Here is a 5,691-nt window from a genome sequence, read left to right on the forward strand (position 1 = left end):
TAGTCCATTGTCCATTACGGTGTGGCAATAAATAGAAAAGAGAAGGTAGATAAGAGATGGGCCTCTTGAATTTGAGCCTTAACTCACTGCTTGCCTCTCGTTGTGTTAACGTGTTGCTACTTCACTTGCCTCCCTTATTTAATTCAGTTTTTCACCTTTACAAATCAGAATTCGCCTCTTCTAAGTTCTAACTCTTCTGTCTTCCTCTCCCATTCTCAAGTTTCCTCGTCAACCAAAAATTAAGCAAAAGTGTTTCATCAAGAAGATCCAATGGCTAAAACCATCAAGACTACCACCCCGTTGTTGAATGATCACGGGGGTGAAGGAGACGATATAGGAAGGAGAAGCCTATCTTGGGTTCAAAAGTGATAGACGTGGAAGAATCAAAAGGCTCAAATTATATACGCTCTTCCAATGATATTCACAAATCTTTTCATCTATTGCATCCCTTTAACCTCTGTGATGTTTGCTTCTCACCTCGGCCAACTCGAGTTAGCTGGTGCAACCTCGCCAATTCTTGGCCACTGTCACCGGTTTTGCCTTCATGGTACCATCCCCGATCTTATACCATAATCATTTATATCCACAAGGTCCTATTGATTTCAAGCTGCATAAATTACTTATCCATGTCTCTAGAATTCGGTTTTTGGAGTCAACAAGTCCTTTTTAATAGTTGCGTGTAGATCGTGACCGTAACATAAGGGATGTAATTAATCAATTTTCATGTTACTAAGGTGTCTACAATGAACAGATGTCAGAAAAAAAAGGAGTCTACAATGAACCTGTGGATAAGTTTTAGTTTGAATTTTCTTCTTAACATATCTAAAAGAATATCTGGCTCATTAATGATGATTTGTAAGCATGTGAATATTAGAATATGTATATATAAGTAATAGTATATATGATGCCAAAAAAGTAATAGTATATGTTGGTGTCCTTTTATTATTTTCAGACAGGGTTAAGTGGAGCACTCGAGACATTATGTGGTCAAGGCTTGGTGCAAAAAAGCTACAGAATGTTGGGGATTCATCTACAATCATCATGCATCGTCTCATTAGTCTTCACCATCCTCATCTCCATCTTCTGGTTCTTCACAGAACCAGTTTTCGGACTTATTGGACAAGATCCCAATATCTCAAGACAAGCCGCACTCTATAATGAAATACCAAGCTCCCGGTTTACTAGCTTACGGGTTCTTACAGAGCATTGTGAGGTTTTGCCAAACGCAATCTATCGTTACTCCGCTAGTCATCTTCTCGTTTGTTCCCCTGGTGATTAATATTGGTGTCTCATATGTTCTGGTCTATTTGCTGGCCTTGGATTTATTGGTGCTCCAATAGCTACGTCTATATCATTGTGGATTGCCTTTCTTTCTCTTGGAACTTATGTGATATGTTCAGACAAGTTTAAGGAAACATGGACCGGATTTTCATTAGAACCATTCAGTTATGTAGTCATAAACTTGACATTGAGCCTCCCTTCTGCTGCTATGGTATGGTAAGTCAGATCAATAACGATTACTAAGTACTTAAATTCATATACTTGTTGAATCATAAGAATTGACTATATTATTGTTTTTGCAACAGTTTGGAATATTGGGCGTTCGAGATACTTGTGTTCTTGGCAGGTTTGATGTCTAATCCGGAGATCACCACCTCGCTGGTAGCTATATGGTAAAGCTTTATATCACTACTTAGTTAATTAATGTTCTATTTCATACCAACAAAAATAGCTCATTCTTGCATAATGTAAAAATAAGTTCAGTGTCAACACGGAGTCAATTAGCTACATGTTAACATATGGACTTAGCGCAGCTGCAAGGTCAGCCATCTCATCAATTATTTCAAAACTCTGTTTTCACTTGTTGTAACATTTTTTTTTGAAAAATGTAATAATGAAAACATAACTAATAACCCATGTAGCACGCGTGTGGCCAATGAACTTGGAGCAGGAAATGTACAAGGCGCAAAGAAGGCGACTTCTGTAACCGTTAAACTGTCTTTAGTCCTTGCTTTCGGTGTAGTGCTTGCTTTACTTGTAGGTCATGATGGTTGGGCTGGGTTATTCAGCAATAGTCCTGTCATCAAAGAAGAGTTTGCATCATTGAGATTCTTTCTTGCTGCGTCTATAACTCTTGATTCAATCCAAGGTGTCTATCAGGTAAAAGATCTTTCTTCTTGTTTGAATTACCAAAGAAATTGAAGCTCATATTTTCTATACATCCAACTATCTATCGTTCTACAGGAGTGGCTAGAGGATGCGGATGGCAGCATGTAGTCACGGTTATAAACTTGGAACATTCTACTTAATTGGAATGCCTATTTCAGCCTTCTGTGGTTTCAAGTTGAAGTTATATGCCAAGGTACTCTCTTATGAAATTAGTAAGTGAAATTTTTTTATGTCTATTATTTGTGATGTTTCTTTATTCACTGTTTGGTGAAAAACAGGGTTTGTGGATTGGTTTGATAAGTGGGATATATTTTCCCAATCTTCATCACTCTTGCTTATGACAATTTTCCGGAAGTGGACAAAGCTAAATGCTTCGGTCTGAAGATTATGTCGGAAGTGGACAAAGCTAAATGGTTCGGTCTGAAGATCATGAGAACAAAGTTAAGAAGTAATCCTATTCCTGAAGTCTACCTGTTTCCATGGCAATATATTACACAGGGCAAAGGCTTTCCTCTAGGTCTTTCAACTAGCATGTAATGATTATATTGGATAACATTACCTCCACTGTTTTTAACCTGCGAGGGACGCATCCGAATAACACTTAAGCCAGGAAAAGAAAAAGCAAAATAGCTTGGCTTGGCTAATTAGTGTTGACATTTTTTCCTCCACTGTTTGAAACACTTTTTCCTTACTAATTAGTGTTGACATGTAAACAACACACTTCTGATGCCATGTTGTGGTTTTGATTGGCTTCACCTCTCTTAGTGACCAGCTTCCTCACGTTCTCTTGTTCATGATCTGTTTTTATTCACTCACTCTCTGTTTTTATTCACACACTCACTCTTAGTTTTCACTTGTGTTTTATCATAACACAAGCACACTCACTCTCTTGACTCTCTCACTCACGTTTAGTTTATGGTTGTAGAGAGAAGAGAGAACACTTTGTATGACTAAATTTTTAACTCTTTTCTTATTGATTTTGATACATTCTTACAACACCAATACACATATTATAGTAGTTTTCTCTAACAACTACACACACATATTTAGATTTTGAGCCTAATCATTCCACTTGTATACACCTAGACTAAAGAAAAGTCTAAACACTCAACACAGCTTATTGACTTCTCCTTTGATTTTGTTGGCTTTTGTCTCTTCCACATTTTTTCTTGTTCTTGTTCTTCTTTTCTTTTTGTTTTTTTTTTCTTGTTTAATCAAATGATACAATTCCAACAATTAGGAGTTTAAAAATAATATTTTTTAGAACTTAGTTTATATTTGACATTATATTTTTATAATTGAAGTTTATCAATTTGAAAAAGATAAAACTGTAAATGTATTTTTTGTTTTTGCTTCTTTAGATTTGGTTTTACTATTTTCAATATTATTTATTTAAATTTTAGCATAATTATAGTTACAGTTAATGAAAATAATTTTGTGTATTATATCATATTTATTGATTATTTATTTTAAATATGTCTCTTATCCACTAATCTTAAGTATGTATATATTTAAATATATAATTATAATAAATTTTGGATTTTCATTTGTTATAAAATAATTTTAATCATCAGCAAAAAATAAATGCTAATAAAAGTTTAAACATTTAATCATCAGCAAAAGGTTAATTGATTAGTATTGTTTTAGTCCGGTATTTGTTAATGCATGCTTATAATTAAATTATATATATATAATATAAAAAATAATATGTATATATATAAATTAATTTAAAAATTATAATGCAGTTATATTTATTTTATTTTTATTAATGTGATAAATATTATATTTTCTTTTACTTGTGATATATGAGTTATTAGTTATAATATATTTCAAAAAGTCTTGTCAAAAATAAATGTAAACACATAAAATTTAACTTTTCAATAATAATATAAGAGTTAATAGTCATCACCACACATTTTTTTTTTACCAAAAAACATAAATTCTTATAAGAAAAGTTTTAGGGAAAATAACATAAAACCCATGAAAATAGCACTTGTTCACACTTAAACCTTAAAAAAATTTCATTAACACTTTAAACCTTCAAATGACATTGTAATCGCAAAAAACTCCGAAAGTAAAAATTGACATGTTGAACAGGAAAAAAAGATGATGTATCAGTTTTTTCTCGAAAAACAACTATCTAACTAATAAAATAAACAAACAAATTTAAGTAAAATTTCAAAAAATTAAATTCAATTTTATAAAATAAAACAAATTCAGAAAACTAATCAAAAATTCAGAAAATTAAATAAAATTCAGAAAATTAAAGAACCAATCAGGTTACTAAACAAGAAAATTTCAGAAAATTAACAAAATTAGAAAATTCAAAAACAATTATAAAAATTAAAAATCTGATATATCATCGTTAAAAATAATATTTCAAACATATCATTGCTTACGATGATGGTTTCTCACATAAACATTAACAATAACAATTTTGACATATCTCCAATGATAGTTTGTGGCAACATCATTGAAAATGACGATAGATATGTCATTAATGATACTTTGGCAATCGTTATTGTCAACGATGATATGCATAATCCATGTGTTATACTAATTTTTAAACGATAAAATGTCACTTTGAAAGTTGTCAAAACATTGTTATTAGACATATCTACTGTTTTTAAACAAAGGTTGTTAAGACATCATTTATTTACATATCTACCGTTATTTTCAACGACGACGCCGGAAACTATCTTTGAAAATATGCCAACACCATCATTGTTAATAATTATGTAAGAAGTCATCATCATCATTAGTGATATATTTGAAACTGTTATTCTCAACGAGAATATGAGATTTTTTTACAAAAATCTTATAATTAAAAAAAGTATTTTGAATTTTTGAATATCCTAATTTTTGAAAATTATAGTTTTATTTGGTTTTCTATATTATAATTTACTCTTATTTTGATTTTTAGTTAATTTTTTCTATTTTATTTAATTTTCTAAATATTTATTTAATTTTCTGATTTTCTGATTTTTCTTTTTTCTTTTATAAAATATTCTTTATTTTTGAAATTTTTTATTTTATTTCCAGAATTGTTATTTACTTTTTGGAAATTTTATTTAATTTATTTATTTTACTAATTAAATAATTTTTCGGAAAAAAATTGATACATCATCTTTAACCTGTGCAATATGTTAACCTTTTAATTTATAATATTTTGTAATAAAAATGTCATTTTGAAGGTTAAAAAGTATTAGTAAAAAATCTTCACGATTTAAACTGTTAGTTTCTCGACAAAATTTTACATGCCACAATTAGGTTGATGCAAATATTACATTTTTAAAAAATTCAAGTCATTTTTTTTGGTGAGAATAAATGTAATAATGACACATATATAAATTACTTTGAAAATTAGGGGATACAACAGAAATCTATACACAAACAACTGTGGACCACTTGAGACATTATGTGAACAAGGCAATCTTGCATTGCCTCATTAGTCTTCTGTCTTCAGTCTTCACTAGTCATGGGCATATTATCCGAAACCCGAAAACTAAAACCAAACCGAAA

At 30.6% G+C, this 5,691-nt stretch overlaps 1 pseudogene; it reads left to right on the forward strand.

The window, feature by feature from the left end:
* Positions 1-270: 270 nt before the first annotated feature.
* On the forward strand, positions 271-2,277 carry LOC130504858 (protein DETOXIFICATION 19-like; annotated as a pseudogene).
* Positions 2,278-5,691: the final 3,414 nt, after the last annotated feature.

The sequence above is a fragment of the Raphanus sativus genome, unplaced genomic scaffold, assembly GCF_000801105.2.
Source record: "Raphanus sativus cultivar WK10039 unplaced genomic scaffold, ASM80110v3 Scaffold1836, whole genome shotgun sequence".
Taxonomy (NCBI): domain Eukaryota; kingdom Viridiplantae; phylum Streptophyta; class Magnoliopsida; order Brassicales; family Brassicaceae; genus Raphanus; species Raphanus sativus.